Source organism: Misgurnus anguillicaudatus, chromosome 4 (assembly GCF_027580225.2).
Source record: "Misgurnus anguillicaudatus chromosome 4, ASM2758022v2, whole genome shotgun sequence".
In the NCBI taxonomy this organism is placed as follows: Eukaryota; Metazoa; Chordata; class Actinopteri; order Cypriniformes; family Cobitidae; genus Misgurnus; species Misgurnus anguillicaudatus.
The window spans coordinates 30724341-30742089 of NC_073340.2; positions in this window are offsets into that span (position 1 = coordinate 30724341).

Sequence of the window (17749 nt, forward strand, 5' to 3'; positions counted from 1 at the left end):
CTACAGATGTCCCTACTGAAAAAAACAGCATACCAGCAAGACCAGCATATGTTGTGTTTTGGTGCTGGTTTGCTGGTGAACACCAGCATAGACCAGCATAATTCCCATGCTGGTCCATTCTGGTTTGGTGTTGGTGTAGTTGGTGGTCATCAACATGCCAGCACCAGCATCCCATGCTGGTCATATCAGCAAGACCAGCATATGTGATGCTGGTATGCTGGTGACGACCCGCTAAACTAGCACCAAACCAGCATGGGAATGATGCTGGTCTATGCTGTTTTTTCAGCAGGGATTGGATACAAATCCCTTTTAAAAGATGATGTAAGCGCAGGGGTGTGTATTCCTGGTCCTGAAGGACCACTGGCCGTTTTTCAATGTCAAGGATACTTCCTTGGCAGGACTAGTCCTTAGAAGTCACTTCCTTCAGAGGCAAGGCAAGGCTCCTCTTAAGCATTCGGAGAACACGTTAAATGGAACAGGCTAGCAAGTGCACGTCATTGCGTCAATGAAAGGTGTGTTTTTCAGTGCCGCGTGCATAGGATTGTGGGTGATTTCAGTGCGCGAAGTATACACATATGCATCCTTTCCTGTATATAGGATATTTCTCGAACGAAGGACACAGTCCTTGGCTGAAATTCCGAGGATCCTCGACATTGGAACAGTCCTTCGACGGACGTCGATGACGTAGCATCCTCGAAATTCTGACTTCCGAGGATCCTTCATTGACATTGAGAAACAGCTAGAGTCCTGCAAAGTTTAGCTCCAATCCTAATCAAACACACCTGATAGTCATTTCCATGTCATCCTGCAACCTTTGATTAGATTTTTCAGGTGTGTTTGATTAGGTTTGGAGCTAAACTTTGCAGGATAGTGGCCCTCTAGGAACAGAATTCCTCACCCGTGTAAGCGGATATAGTTAACAAATCAGAATTGGGCATTTAGATATGACGTGTAAATCCAGCCATAGAGACATACGGTACTAAATAACTTCTTAACCTGATTTTTAAAGGTTGACTTATTACGTTTATTCACTGCATTAAGGCAAAATCGAGATACAAGACCTTTTTAAACATTTCCATAGTACCTTTGGCCTAAGTGGCTAGAGTGTGAAAGGAAATATCACCCATAAAAGTAAATTAACACGGCCTCTTTCTGTTATACAGTTATTGTTATCCCCACATCCAAAAGGCAAGTCTTCAGCATTTTCCATTAATATGAGTAATTACTGAAAAAAGATTTTGTGGCAGGCGAGCCAGGCGTTTCAAATGTCACCTCTTTTAAATTAGTCTGACAACAAAGCTTTAAAATGGCAGCGCTATAATGATCCGATTTTAATTGCTCAGAATCAAACAGCGAGGTACCAATTACCATTGAGTCTTATTGTTGAGGTTGTTCAGCTGTGGCTTTTAAACAAAGCTGCACCCAGCTTAGCCGAGGCTACATCAGGAGGCCAATTCGAATGTGTCCTCACCGTGCAGCACAAAAAGCCCCAAAAATTGACCGTGTAGTGAAAACATACTGTGCTTGGTTGTGAACTTCGGTGAATAGAGAAATGGAAGTAGTTTTCTATAGAGCTTGTGTGATGGAGCTCAGAGGGACGACGCCGAAATCATTTCCCCGCTTCCTGACCGGTTGATGTCTGGGGATCAGAGATAGTGTTGACCTCTAACTCACACAATGTGACAGCGCCAGGTTTCATCCGCTGGAAAAGTGGATTAATTTTCTCACAAATTGACTGTTAATTCGCCTCTTATCTCTGGACCTGATTGGTTTAGAATGACTGCTTTGTCCCTTTATGTTCCCAAATGTCTCAAATGTCCTGGTGATTGGGACATTGTGATTGTTTTTTGCTGTCGGGACTGGGGGCTCTCCAGATATGTTACATCCTCTGTAGTTCTGTATTTAACCTTCAGAGGGTACTGATGACCCCCACACACAAAACGTATATTATTTTCCCATAACAGTACAGAAACAAGCGTGCCGCACAAGCCCTGAAAAGTGAAGCCAAAATGTTTCGATCGCCCCCTAGGGACTGGTCCCAGTACAGGTCATGAACCCCGCCTCCCCATGTTATTCAATGGGACTTGAGACCAACTAAACAACAAAATTACACTTCAATTATCTTTTGTCCGAAGCTGGTTTCTGTCATTTACTGTAGTTTTTATCCCACTGTTAAAAAAATGTAAGTGTTTGTTTTTAAAATAAGTTTGTTTTTAGTTGGTTATTTAATGCTATAAAAACGGTGGTGTCACGTCATGATTGACAGTTGTTATATGCGCATTCTGCGAGAGCGAGGGCTTATGTCAAAATTACCCCATGATTTAAGGGCTCATTATATTTGTGCATACGTGCTACAGTGTAGCCACGACGGCGTAGGATACGGGTTGGTTTTCATATATACTTCTGCGTTGTCGTCCGCATCGACGTGTAAACACACGCAGACCACTGGTAGGCAGTATCCACGCGTGTAACCACAGTAGCAGCGGAACCGTCAATGTAGAAGCAGATTGGCCAGTTTAACCCACAAACGAAGAAGAAACAACAACTTGTTGTGTATGTTTTGAGAAGACCAGCAATGATGGAAATAAATAAACAGTGACTTTTGTTGCAGTTTCAGCTAAATCACTCCTCAACTTGGCCCATCTTTATTCTCACTATTGCAAGCGGAAATATGACACAGTTTTTTACCTGATGGGAGGGGTTCTAGTGGACCAATCACAGCGTTTCCGGTCCATGTAAACTGACGCGCTGTTAAAAATTTGGTGAGGTGCGTGTCAGGGTACGCAGAGCTATGGATAACCTACGCCGTAGACCTTATGGAAGACTATAGACTGTTTCATTGGATGCACGTGCGGTGACGCGATACGCGTATGGTCCGAAATTTACAGTTTTTTAATGGTCTTACTAGTTACTAAACTGAACTGTTGAACAAATACCTCATCGAAAATAACAAATGTTTTTGTTTCCTAGGTAATCTACGTGTTGTTTATTATGCTTGTTATATAGATAAAATAAATTTAAAGTACTTTGTTGTTATTTATTCTTAGTGGAGTTTACCGGAAGTTACGTGTTGACCACGAAAGCCGCTTGTTTATGTTGTTACTGCTGAAACCGTCTATAAACTATTAACCCGTTTGAGCTGTGTGGATTACTTTTGTAAAGGATGATGCACTTTTTGGGCTTCAAGGTCAGAAGTTGTTCCCTAATCTGTTTTCTCCTGTTCTAAGCTTGGAAAAGCAAAGACATCTCTAAAATAACTCAAAATGTGTTTGTCTAAAAGATGATGGACATATGTATGTCATGTGGTCATTTTGACATTTGGCTGTAGTATCGCTTTAATATTTGGTATGTCCACCTTTTTCAGCAATTACAGCAGCACATCTCTCTGGCACAGTGTCAATATATTTCCTCAGAACTTTATCAGTAATGTTGTCCAATGCCTTCTGCAATCTAAGCCAAAGGCTTAAATGTACAAGTGCAGTTTATTTTCTAACTTGCCCCAAATTTGCTCAATGGGGTTGAGGTCCGGAGTTTGAGGGGCCAGAAAGGAAAATGACCTAAATCACCTTATGACATCAGATATCTGTTTTGACTTTAGACTAGTTTGCAATAGGTTCATATTGTTTAATTCCACTTATTTTGCAACATTAACTCTTTCCCTGCCAGATTTTTTTTTAAAAGCCAGCAGCCAGCGCCAGCATTTTTTATGATTTTCACAAAAGTTGAATGCCTTCCAGAAAATGTTCTTCTTTAAATATATAACATACAATATATCAAATAAAAGAACAGACCTTCTGCTTTCAAACAAACAAACAAAATAAAACGTTTCATCCTACCTTAGTTTTTTCTCTTTTTATCACCTCTTTAATATGGAGTTTCTTCAAAAATACCAAATTTGGAGCAAAAAGCTGAGAAAATTGCATTTTTGTTAACGACTTCTGATAGAAATCCTATTCAGAGCGTTGATCAAAACATGTGCTGTGTCTGAACTGTTTGTAGGGAGGGGTTGCATCCTGGTTGCATCTGGTGGACAATAGCAATATTGCAGATTGACTAAAAACTTGTCATTGGCAGGGAAGCATTTTATCTTAAAGGCGGGGTGCATGATTTTTGAAAAAACACTTTGGAAAAGGGAAGCCCAAGTATCAAAACACACTTGTAACAAATCATGTGTGGGGCGGGTCTATCAAAGATTCTATTGGGGTAGGGGCGTGTTTGTTTAGGTGATTTCAAATGTCAACATTGGCTTTCAGAGATCATGCACCCTGCCTTTAATTGACAAGTTAACTCGTCAATGGTGGCGAAAGAGTTAAAAACTCTTAAAAATTAGAGCAAAATATTCATATTGCATCTGACTGCTAGTACAGATGTCATGTTGCGTTGTCACCTTCAAACAAGATTAGGTGTAAAGTGTAAGCATGCTGCTATAAGTGTCACAAAACTCACTGAACAGAATCAAATGATGCCTAATGCTCCATTTGGCAAGAGCTTCCTGTGACCTATTGCAAAAGGTTTCTTTCAAAAACTCATAATCTCCATCAGACTGAACAGGAGAAATTATAAAAAACCATAAAGTAAAACCTTGACTCTCGGAGTTCTCACCTTTCTACCATCTTGTATTCTAAAAAATCCATCGCTGACCCTGAAACCATGACAGGAGTCAAGCCACTCAAGAATGATAGAGGTTGTTCATAAAACTAAACTTTAGTTAGCACTTAAAACCTGTGGAAGGGCACAAAGGTTGCAGTCTTTACTGCATGTGTATAAAGTTTAAGTGAAGAGCTAGAAATGGACAAAAAATTACATTTTATTGGTTAGATACTCGCAGCTGTTGATTGTAAAGGACACATTTTGTTTATTGGCTTAGATCAGGGGTCTTCAATCCTTTTATCAAGTCAAGGATGGAGCAGGAGACCCCCACAAAAAAAAAGGTTTTCATCTGTCAGTAAATATTGGTATAGTATTTGCAACGTATTGATACTAAATGTACACATCTGTAACTAAAGGATACATCTTTTTAAGGGTACTGTCCCGGTGACAGCTTGAGACCATTTCTTTTGACAGTATTTTATAAAACTGAATGTTGCACTTTAAGCCTGAGCTAAAATATATTAAACGTCTCGGTTACGGATGTAACCCTCGTTCCCTGAAGGAGGGAACGGAGACGTCACGTCGTGACCGACGAATTGGGAACTCGCTTAGAGAGACCAATCTGCTTCGTATACTACTAAAACGCCAATGAACTTGGCATTGAGATATTTGCATAATGCTGGCGCCGCCCCGCCAGGTGCGTATATAAGGCGCACGTGCAAATAGGGAAATCAGCTTCTGTTCGCTGAGAAAGCCGGAAGGTGACCGGCCTAAACAGCAGGTGGCAGCACCTGTGGCGACGGGACGTGACGTCTCCGTTCCCTCCTTCAGGGAACGAGGGTTACATCCGTAACCGAGACGTTCCCTTTCAGTCGGTCACTACGACGTCACGTCGTGACCGACGAATTGGGAATCCCTACCAAAACGCCACTGAGGGCTGACCTCTTCCAGTGTCTGCGTAAAGCCCTCCGGTTCCACTTAAGGATAAGGAGAATTAGGTTTTAAGGCAGAAGGCCGGGCACTAGATGTTCCTTTAACCCACAGTAGTGCCAGCGACTGGGAAGCGCCCTATCTGAGCGGTATAGGAACACTGCGGAAGCCACCGCCCCGTTAAGGGCTAATGGTGGGCGAAAGTCAACCGTAGTTGAGGTCTAAATGACAGCCGTGGCTGTGTAAGCAAAGCAGAGCTCTGCTAAGGGAAACGTGGGCTAGTAGGATTAACCCCACGGAATAATACTCACAAAGGAACCCGTTGGGACACAATGTGGGGCCCAAGCCAAACACGTAGGTTCGTAAGAATACAGCTAGTGAAAGGCTGACAGCCAATGCTCCGCAACAAAGGCTGTCAAGGCAGTGGAGAGAGCAAATCAAACCATTACGCATTTTTGCTCTGTTAGCCTTCCATACTGAAACTCAATTTGAAGCCTCAGTCGGAGGCTGCAAGCCGACTTGCGAGTCTGCTCTCCGTGCCCTCCCTGGTGAGGAAAGAACACGAGAGGATACAGGCTCGATACGAACATTGTAAAATCTAATGAACGTATTAGGTGTCGCCCAACCAGCAGCTCTACAGATGTCTGTTAGCGAGGAACCACGAGCTAAAGCCCAAGATGAGGCAACACTCCGTGTGGAATGCGCTCTCAAATTAAAGGGGCAAGGAATGCCCTGCAAATTGTAAGCTAGGGCGATAGTATGAACTATCCAATGAGACATCCTCTGCTTAGTGACAGCTTTCCCTTTCTGCTGACCACCATAACAAACAAAGAGCTGGTCTGAGGTCCTGAAGCTTTGCGTGCGGTCCACGTAGAATCGCAGTGCGCGTACGGGGCACAACAAAGCCTCGGTTGGGTTTGCCTGCTCCAAAGGCAACGCTTGCAAGCTCACCACCTTATCTCTGAAGGGAGTGGTGGGAACTTTGGGCACGTAGCCTGGTCTGGGTCTTCAGTGAGACAGCAGGACCAAACTAAAAGCACGAATCGTCAACAGAGAATGCATGTAAATCCCCTACTCTCTTCATGGAGGCCAATGCTAGCAGGGTCAGAGTTTTCATTGATAAAAAACTTCAGACTCGCAGACTGCAAAGGCTAAAATATGAGACCAGAAGGCTTCAGCACCATGGACAGGTCTCAGGAGTAAAGAGGGAGGGCGCGAGGGGTTTAGCCTACGAGCGCCTCTTAAAATGTAATAATTAAATCATGCTGGCCAACTGATCTGCCGTAGATAAGTGAGTGATGAGCAGAAATAGCGGCGATATCAACTTTAATGGCGGAGGGACAGCCTACCATCTAACCCATGTTAAAGATATAAAAGCATAATGTTAAAGGGCATTCTCTGGGTCCTCGCGTTGCGAAGAGCACCGGGTGACGAAAAGGTTTCATTAAGCGCGTAAGCCCATCCTGTGGACGGTGCTCGAACCGCGTCGATGGTGTTAGATACCGCTTGCGATAAATCACCTAAACCTTGCGCGCGTTTAACGACCATACATGGACAGGTCGGGACGCGAGTGCCAAATGTGCCCCTTCCTAAGAAAGAAAGTCCTTCCTCAGGGAAATTCGCCAGGGAGGGCTGTCGCGAGGAGCATTAACTATGAAAACCAATTCTTGGTCGTCCAGTACGGACGATTAATAAAAAGGCTCTCCTCGTCCTGCCTGACTTTGCACAGTGTCTGCGCAATAAAGCTCACTGGAAGGAATGCGTATTTACGCACCCCCCGCGGCCAGCTGTGTGCCAACGCATCCACGCCGAGGCTGCCCTCGTTAGTGAATAAAATAGGCGACAGTGGGTATCGTCCGGTGACGCAAACAGATCTATCTACGCACAACCGAACTTCTTCCAAATTAGCTGGACCGTCTGGGGGTGGAGTCGCCATTCGCCGGGGGCGCAGCTCGGGAAGCGCGTACCGCTGTATTGAGCGATCCCGGGATGTAAATGGCACGAAGGGACCTCAGATGCTTCTGACTCCAAAGGAGGAGATGACGAGCGAGATGCGACAGGTGACGAGAGCGCAAAACCGCCTTAACGGTAAATAACGCAACAGTCGCAAAGTTATCGGTGTCGACAAATACATCCTTCCCTCGCATCTCCATAGCGGAGCGTACAAGTCCCAGATATACAGCGCACCGCTCGCGGCAGTTGGGGTGCTGTGCACACCCCAGACTGCAAGCCCGTCATACGTGGCTGAACATCCCGTGCTTAGGGCATCGCATGCTACAGAATGCCAGGAGACCCCTCAGAGGCATATCTTGCTATCAGAAATGCTGGGTCTACTACGGGGAAATTTAAATGACACGCAGGTGTAGTGTTTACACAATGCATGCCGGTGCGCCACGCTCTCCTCGAGACTCGATCGTAAAGCCAACGCTGAAGCGGTCTCATATGACCCAGCTCGAGCAGCGTCACAGCTGCAGCATGCTGTCATATGTCCAGGAGCTTCTGAAATTGTTTCAGAGGGACCGCGTACTTCCCTCGAATTAAACCGAGGCAAGTCAGAACTGACTAGTTGCGCGCTCTTGTAAAACACGCCAATTAGTTGATCGAGTCTAATTCCATACTGAGAAAAAGGATCCTCTGCACGGGGGAAAGTTGCTCTTTCCCTGTCGACCTGATGACTTAAACGAGCGAGATGCTGAAGCATTAACTCTCTGTGTTCGCGCACGTCTGCCAAGAACGGGCTATAAGTCAACGTAAATAAAGCAGAATGCGAACAACGCTCTCTCTCTCTGATATTTTAATGCCGTGACTAGCACTTTCATGGAGACACGGAGAGAGAGAGAGACAGCTCGAATGGTGTACTTAATATTAATATGCCCACCCCACGACGCAGAGCGAAAAAACGGTCTAAGGCGAGGGGAGATGGACACAAAGTACACGTCTTACAGGTCTAAGACTGCAAACCGATCTGAATATTGAAATACGAGCCTCGGCGTTATCATCCAAAAAAAGACCACCTCTGTAGAGCCGGGCATAAATCAAATTGATCGTAACCCACCGCGTATTTTGGGGCCCCCACCGCGTATTTTGGGGCCCCCGTTACTTCCTGCTTTGCTACTGTTCGGACGCTTTTACTTGCGCTCTGTGCTTTGCGCTTTTGCTTTTTCGCTTTTATCTTTTGATTCAACTACCAGCAGTTCAGCACAGTGCTCAAACTAAACAATTGGGCTCTCAAACTAAAACTACAAATTCCTGGAACTATATTGATATTTGGAATATTCAACAACTTGGGGTTTCTATCATAGCAGTCTACCAGTCTGCTATTGTCGGCAGCTGACAATCCTAAAACAGGACAACACAGCTGCCCACACTCAAACAGAAGAAAAGAAGAAAAAATGCCTTCTTTTGGATCTCAATCCACCTGCTGCTCAAACTGCCACAGACTTTTACAAAAGATTGCGGTTCTCGAAACAAAGTTACTTGTGACGCTGCCGACCCTGCCAGAACATACAGCGGAGCTTCATCGTGGTCCTTCTCAACATAAAGCTGGTGAGTCCTGTGAACCTAATGCTTATAAACAGGTCATAGTGAGCTCAGAGAAACCTAAAGTAATTGAAGACACAAACCGATGGCATAAACAGGGTGCGAGACCCAAAAGTGCTCAAGACATTAGACTGTCACGAGTGTCACAAATTGCTGCATTAGCATCATCTACCCCAGATATGGTTACAACTCGAGTAGCCAATATTGGTATTCTACCACCCCCTGTACGGCTTGAAAATAGATTTGAAGCACTAATGAGTTTGGGGGAAGAATCCCCAAATGTTAATGGACACAGATCACATAATTCAGTAGCTTACAGAGCTAACAGACGCTCAATATCATACAGGCAGCGGCGCTCCGCTCAGACAGCAGCCGAGCCAAACACGCTGATAGTGGGTGACAATATTATCAGAAACTTTGAAAGCAAGGCTACCCGTACATACTGTTTTCCTCGTGCAACGGTTTCTGATGTTAACAAGGAACTTGGCAACATTCTGATGAAACATAAGTCTGTCAGTCGGATTGTCATACATGTGGGAAAGAATGATATTCGGAAAGAGCAGTCTGAGCTCCTTAAGGTGGATTTCAATGAACTTTTTGAAACACTTGCAAGACTGAAAGTTAAATCTTTCATCAGTGGACCTCTCCCAGCCCGGGGAACAAATATGTTTTCTCGGCTACTAAGTTTAAATTCATGGCTGCAAAAAACCTGCACCATGAGAGGACTGAATTACATTGACAATTTCAATATCTTCTGGAGCCAAAGGCAACTTTTTAACACAGATGGTATCCACCCAAACAAACTGGGTGCTAGGTTGCTTAAAGACAATATCTTTTTCTCCATGCATCATCCATCAGCTGAGTGTGCCAGTCCACTACTGAACAGCGTAAATGACCACAGGATTTTACACCAGCACCTGGATGGACATTCAGAAGACAAGGATAAAACTCTGCAGTCACAACTACTGTTCACAGACACAGCTCAGGCTGAGCCCTGCCCACAGACCTCGCTACAGCTGGATTGTGAATCAACACCCAAGGACGTTTCTGTTGATAATGACCCGAGGAATGATAACACTCCCTCCCAGCCTTCAGGAACACCAGAATCACAGCTGATGTCGTCACACTCTCTCTCCCTCTCTCCAACATCACCACTTCTGGGCTTTTCAGAGAAAATGGAGAAACTGGTATCTGCTGGAACAAAGCTCTCCCACTCTATTGCTGCGAGTCCCCAAATATCAACCAAGAAACGGCGGGCTCCTCAACCACCAAAGCCTTCGGGCCCAGCCTGCCCTCCCCCTCCATCTGAAAGAGCACTCCGACCTCTGCCTCAACGTCAGGGACCTCACCAGCCCTCATCTGCAAACAGCACTGGTAACTGATGTGTGTTGGGTTCCCGCTACGTCAGCAGTAACAATCATAAATATTTTAAGAACAAGCGGGTGCCCGATGTCCCTTTAGCTTTCCCTATCTCTGTCCTGACATGTGATAGAAAGATGAAGGCCGTCTCCAGCCGCACAGCAATTCTATCTAATCTACTGCCTATTATACGTCATTCTGAGATTGATACAGTGCCAAAACCAGTTACTGTTAAGTTAGCACTTCTGAACATCCGTTCACTAAAGAACAAATCCTTTTTAGTTAATGATCTTATCACCACCAACAACCTGGACTTTATGTTTCTAAATGAAACTTGGTTAGATGACAGCTGCAGTGCTACAGTCCTCAATGAATCAGCCCCACCCAACTTTACCTTTATAAATGTCTGTAGAGCTCTTAGAAGGGGCGGAGGAATAGCTGCTTTATTCAAAGATGCCTTTCAATGCAAGCAAGTGTTACATGGTGATTACCAGTCTTTTGAATATTTGTGTATTGCTTTAAAAGGTACACCACGCATTCTGTTTACAATTATTTATAGACCTCCCAAATACACCTCAGCATTTGTTGATGAATTCACAGAACTTTTATCAACAATTTCCTCTGAATTTGATTATTTTGTTATTGCTGGAGATTTTAATATTCATATAGACAATGCAGAAAACAATGCTGCAATTGAACTGTTAAATGTTTTAAACACCTTTGATCTGACCCAGCATGTGCAAGGTCCTACACACAATCGGGGACACACTCTTGATCTGCTCATTAGCAAGGGTCTAAACATTTCATCCACTGTAATCAAGGATGAAGCGCTATCTGACCATTTCTGTGTTTACTTTGATTTATTGATCTGTCCTGCCACTGATGCTAGATCTGTCTATGTTAAAAAAAGGTTCATAAATGAGAACACCAGTGAGGTATTTATGAATGCTATATCAATGTTGCCAAACATATCGGCAGACTCTGTTGATGTTCTCCTTGAAAACTTTAACATAAAAGTTAAAGATGCCATTGATGGTATAGCTCCAGTAAAGGTCAAGGTGATCACTGGCAGACATAAAGCACCCTGGAGAAACACAACAGCAGTACAGCACATGAAAAGAACATGCAGAAAAGCTGAACGTATGTGGCGGAAAACAAAACTTGAAGTACATTATAGCATCTATAAGGACAGTCTTCGTGCTTTCAATGTAGAACTAGGCAAAGCTAGAAAGACCTTCTTTTCAAACATTATAAAAAAAAACATAACAAACACTCGCACTCTTTTTGCTACTTTAGAGAGACTAACAAACCCCCCAAATCCAGTTCCTAGTGAGATGCTCTCTGACAACAAATGCAATGAGTTTGCAACCTTTTTCTCTGAGAAGATCAGTAATATCAGAATGACGATCAATACGGCCTCATATTGTACTGTGATCAGTCAGATATCATTGCAACAACCTCAGAAATTAGCCATTCTCCCAGAATTTGACATAATTGATATAAAAACCTTAGAAGAAACAGTACAACATCTTAAAGCATCAACTAGCAGCCTTGACACACTCCCCACATCTTTTCTCAAAAAGGTACTTAACTGCTTAGAAACTGACCTCTTAAAAATAGTAAATACCTCTCTGATCACAGGCACCTTTCCAGAGTCATTAAAAACAGCAGTTATTAAGCCTCTCCTAAAAAAGAGTAACCTAGACAAAACCATACTTAGCAACTACAGACCAATCTCAAATCTTCCGTTTATAGGCAAGATCATTGAAAAGGTGGTTTTTAATCAGCTGAACAAATTCTTAAACTCAAATGGCTATCTGGACAATTTTCAATCTGGTTTCCGTCAGCATCACAGCACAGAGACAGTGCTCATAAAGATAATAAATGATATTCGCTTAAACTCTGATTCAGGTAAAATATCAGTGCTGGTGCTACTAGATCTCAGTGCTGCCTTTGACACAGTAGATCACACCATACTCTTACATAGACTGGAAAACTGGGTAGGGCTCTCTGGGATGGTCCTCAAATGGTTTAAATCATACCTACAAGGAAGAGGTTACTATGTGAACATAGGTAACCATAAATCTGAGTGGACATCCATGACATGTGGAGTCCCACAGGGTTCAATTCTTGCACCGCTTCTGTTTAATTTGTATATGCTCCCACTTGGTCAAATAATGAAAAAGAACCAAATTGCTTACCACAGCTATGCAGATGACACCCAGATATACTTAGCCCTGTCACCTAATGACTACAGCCCCATTGACTCTCTATGTAAATGCATTGATGAAATTAACTGTTGGATGCGTCAAAACTTCCTCCAGTTAAACAAAGACAAAACTGAAGTCATTGTATTTGGAAATAAAGATGAAACTCTCAAAGTTAACACATACCTTGACTCTAGGGGTCTAAAGACACAAAATAAAGTCAGAAATCTTGGTGTAATTTTAGAGTCTGACCTTAATTTCAGTAGTCATGTGAAAGCAATAAGCAAATCAGCTTACTACCATCTCAGAAATATTGCCAGAATTAGATGTTTTGTCTCAAGACAGGACTTAGAGAAACTTGTTCATGCTTTCATCACCAGCAGGGTGGATTACTGCAATGGACTTCTTACTGGGATCCCCAAAAAGACCATTAGACAGCTGCAGCTCATACAGAACACTGCTGCCAGAATTCTGACCAGAACCAAAAAATCTGAGCACATTACTCCAGTCCTCAGGTCCTTACACTGGCTTCCTGTTACATATAGAATAGATTTTAAAGTATTGTTACTCGTTTATAAATCACTTCATGGCTTAGGACCCAAATACATGACAGATATGCTAACTGTATATAAACCTAAAAGATTACTCAGATCATTAGGATCAGGTCAGTTAGAAATCCCAAGGGTTCACTCAAAACAAGGTGCGTCAGCATTTAGTTATTATGCCACCTCTAGCTGGAATCAGCTTCCAGAAGAGATCAGATGTGCTTCAACAGTAAACACTTTTAAATCTAGATTAAAAACACATCTGTTTAACTCTGCATTTACTGATTGAGCACTGTGCTGCTTCACACTGACTGCACCTTTAACTCAAGTCACTTTCACTTCTGTTTTATTCTTTTTAACATTTTAAAGTGTTTTTATTAAAATCACATTTATTTTCTTTCTAAATTCTCATGTATCTTTGTTTTTATTGTGATTTTATTGTGTATCTATTATTTTTACATTTTCTTTTTTCTCTTTTATATATTGTTTTCTCATTTCTATGTAAAGCACTTTGAATGACCTCTGTGTATGAAATGTGCTATACAAATAAACTTGCCTTGCCTTGCCTTGCCTACTATGAGATAAAGGCTGAAAAACCCTATCATCATATCATCATCTCGGTAAGAGGGACCGGCTCGATAATCCTTCGCCAGCAGGACATCGACTTATGCACGCAGTACATGTGCATCGGACACTTTCACTATAGTGAAACGAAAGCCCGAGAATTTTGGGGTTGTGCCGGTAATTGTATTTCGTAACCGAGGCGGATCGTGCGTAAAACCCAACGAAACGGGCTGGGAACTGAAGCCAAGCACCCAGGCACCGTACGAGGAGAATTAACGACACTACCGGTGTACCCGCGGCGGGGCAGCGAAAGCATCTACAGTATGTGTGTGTGTGACACTGACCTGAGCCCGCTGAGGGAAACGGTCGTCCGGTCTCCTCAGCTGAGGACGCAGACTCCGAAGGGGTTGCTGGTGGTCCGGTCTCCTGAGTGGAGGGCTCGGACTCCTCAGAACACCCGCTGGCGATAGAGGAGAGGTAGGGTGAGCTGGTGTGTGCCCGCTCACGGCTCTCTCGATCCTCTGGAGACCTGGAGAGGGAAGAGGAATGCACTCTGTGTGTGGTTAGTGGGTACCGGCTAAACAGCCGGTGGAACATATGCAAACCAAGAATTTTCCACCCGACCCTCTATCGGGGAAAGGAGCGAATCACCGTCTCCTGAAGAGTGATCCTCTGCCAATCCAGGTCGCCCGCTTACTGGCCACTTAAACTCCCGATTTCCGGTTCCCCCGCACTGCCGAGATGGGGTCCGAGGAGGGGAACGGAGGTGGTCGCCGCAGGACGCCGACGGCGAGAGGCAGACTGAGGAGCCGGCGTGGTGGTTTTTACCATGGGCAGCTCTCCTTCGCCGGGCATGACCTCAGAGATCGCCTCAGTCTGCGCAGCGGAGCTGTACGACTCCACGGCCTCGCCGAAGAGACCGGTCTGTGAGACAGGAGCATTCAAGAAGTTGTTCTCGCCTGCGTCCGTCAGCCAGACACAGCCAAAGGTGGCGATCTTGAACCACTGTCGTGAACATCGCACGACTGAAGGTCGCGGCCTCCCTCGTAAATCCTTGGTGAACCCGTAGCAACGTTATTGCGTGCAAGGCTGAAGCCGCCTCTCCGCATGCCTGACGGACAGCGCCCGTAACCGGACGACTGTCTACAAACACGGGAGGGAAGGGTTGGGTGGTCCCTCCAGGAACGCAGCTGCAACGCAACCCCCCGCTCCACTGAAGGGTCCCTGCCCTTAGCGGCTCCATTGGTGAGGGAGGTGAGGGGTGAAAGCTGAAGCTGAACGGCCGGATGGCCGCAAACCATGTCAGCTCTTCGTGCCGTCGGGAAGAAAGGCACAGGAGCAGAGGACCGAGAGGCCCGAGCAGCTCCGAAATACCAATCACGTGGGCGGTACGGTGCGGGCGGAGAGGGGTTAACCTCTCCAACTCTACCGTTACCGCCGCTCGAGCGGGCACGGCCGCCATCTCCGGAACGACTCCACTTCGGAGGAAAATTGGACACCCCTCTGATGCTGCAGAAGTGAACGGGACCAGAAGGAGGTCCAATGGATTCGGCAGACATCGTAGAACACGACTCTGCCGTCTCCACCGGAACCTCAACCGGCTGAGGATGAAAGGCCGGTAGGTGGAGGACGCATCCTCCGTCCTCCTCAGCGTAGTGATGCGAAGAGCGTCATGCGAGCGCTTGACAGTCGCACCATGGCGGTGTCAGCACTGCAAAGACGCGGACAGCATTCCCGTAGAAACGTCAGTCGTCTCCGCAATCCTAGAGGGTTATGCTCTCACAGAGAGAACAAAAACTCTCCACGAGCGCAGCCTCAGAGTGCTTGATGCCCAAGCATGAAGACAGCGCTCGTGACCGTAACTGGAACCCTTATACCTCTCACATCCAAGATCGCACGGACGAAAAGCAATCCTGAAAAGGACGCCGATCTCCGAATATACGAGAGAGTGGCTGTCTTTAAAAAGACACAGAGCTCTCACGTATCACTCTTTTAGGGAAATCACTCTTTAGGTGCTCAGCTGATGATGCGCACAGGGAAAGGCAACGCACACACTAAACTCAAAACAAAAAATATGCAGAGCAGTGGAATACTGCGAGCGTCCGCTGTGTTAGTACTGCTTGTCAATCAACTTCAGCAACCGTTCCCAGAAGAGCAGATAGTAGCTTCTCAGTCAGATAAAGCCGGCTTTCGAAGCGAAAAAGCTGATTTCCCTATTTGCACGTGCGCCTTATATACGCACCTGGCGGGGCGGCGCCAGCATTATGCAAATATCTCAATGCAAAGTTCATTGGCGTTTTAGTAGTATACGAAGCAGATTGGTCTCTCTAAGCGAGTTCCCAATTCGTCGGCCACGACGTGACGTCGTAGTGACCGACTGAAAGGGAACATATAGTACCACAATGTTTGCATTGCAAAATAATAATCATTATTCATGCATGAGTCATGTTATATATATATATACATTTTAATTTTACTTTAAAATTGAGTGCAAGAAGAAGGCCAATAAATAATCTGAACTTTAGCTGAAAAACCTTTTATATTGTAAAGAGGGAATGAGAAATTATTAAGGGGGGACCTAGAATGAGATCAGGACACCACGCAAGCCAAATTAAAACCTCCTTTATAGAAAGTGCATTGACTGGTGTGAAGAATCTAACTTCTGAAAAACAATAATTAATTCATAAACTCTCAAAATTATGTATTAAACATATTTATAGGCAGTTGTCAGAACGAAATTAAAGAGAAACATTAGCATAATCAGGAACACTGCTGTAACCACAAATCTCTTTCTGTATAGCTTCAAATGTTTTATTAGAGAAAGTAAATTAAATTCATTTTTATTATTTATGGATCACTAAAACAATTCTCCTCACCTACTAGAGCCAAAAAAGTGTAGGAGAGGAATGGATGTTATGTAAAATTATTATACCCCACATATTCTCGTACCAGCAAGCTATATAAATCAGATATTTTAGTTAAATTGTTTAATTAGCTTATTGTTAAATTATGTATTTGTCTTCTTTACCTATGGTTCGTACTGTTTAGATCATTTTTTTTTTCTTTTTAGTAGCAAGCATAATTATGCAGTTCCATAATTAAAGTCAAATCCTTAATAAAATGAAAATGGTTTGAATCAAGCTATGCATTATATGATGGCACACATGGGCTAGATCTTGAATGTCATTTATTTCTTGCAACGCCCCTGTGCGCATAACACTAACTGTACATTCACATGGGAGAGAAGCGTTAACGCTTGTCTGAAGCGTGGCCAACAGCCAATCACAGTGGCCGCTACACATGCTCGGGTCTTCCATAAACGTAATTGGCTGGCTTTGCCTAGGTTATTTGCATAAGGCGATCTGATAGGCTGACACATGCGTTGCCGCTTGAAAAGTTAAGAAATGTTCAACTTCTGCTGCGAGCAACGGCAGTGACGTCACCCATTAAGGGCTATTTATAGTTGTGCGTAGGTCCTACGGCGTAGCCGCGACCATCATTTATACTTTTGCGTCGTCGTCCGCGTCGACGTGCAAACACGTGTGCAGACCGCTGGTAGGCAGCAACCATGCGTGTAACCACAGTAGCAGTAGAAGAAGTCACAGAAGAAGAAGCTAAGCAAGTTAACCCACAAACGAAGAAGAAACAGCAACTTGCTGTGCATAATTTGAGAAGACCAGCAATGATGGAAGTAAATAAACAGCGACTTTTGATGCAGTTTGAGTTAAATCACTCCTCAACTTGGCTCATCTTTGTTTTCACCGTCACAAACGGAAATACCTATGTCGCAGTTTTTTTTACCTGACGGGAGGGGTTCTGGTGGACCAATCACAGCGCTTGCGGTCCGCGTAGATCTGACGCGCTGTTAAAAAATTTGTGAGGTGCGCGTCAGGCTACGCAGAGCTACGCACAGGCTACGGATAGCCTACGCACGACTATAAATCGCCCTTTAAAAGTGAATGGGAAGCGTTAATGCTTACATCCTGTCCAAACGTACCGTTACTGTAAAACTTA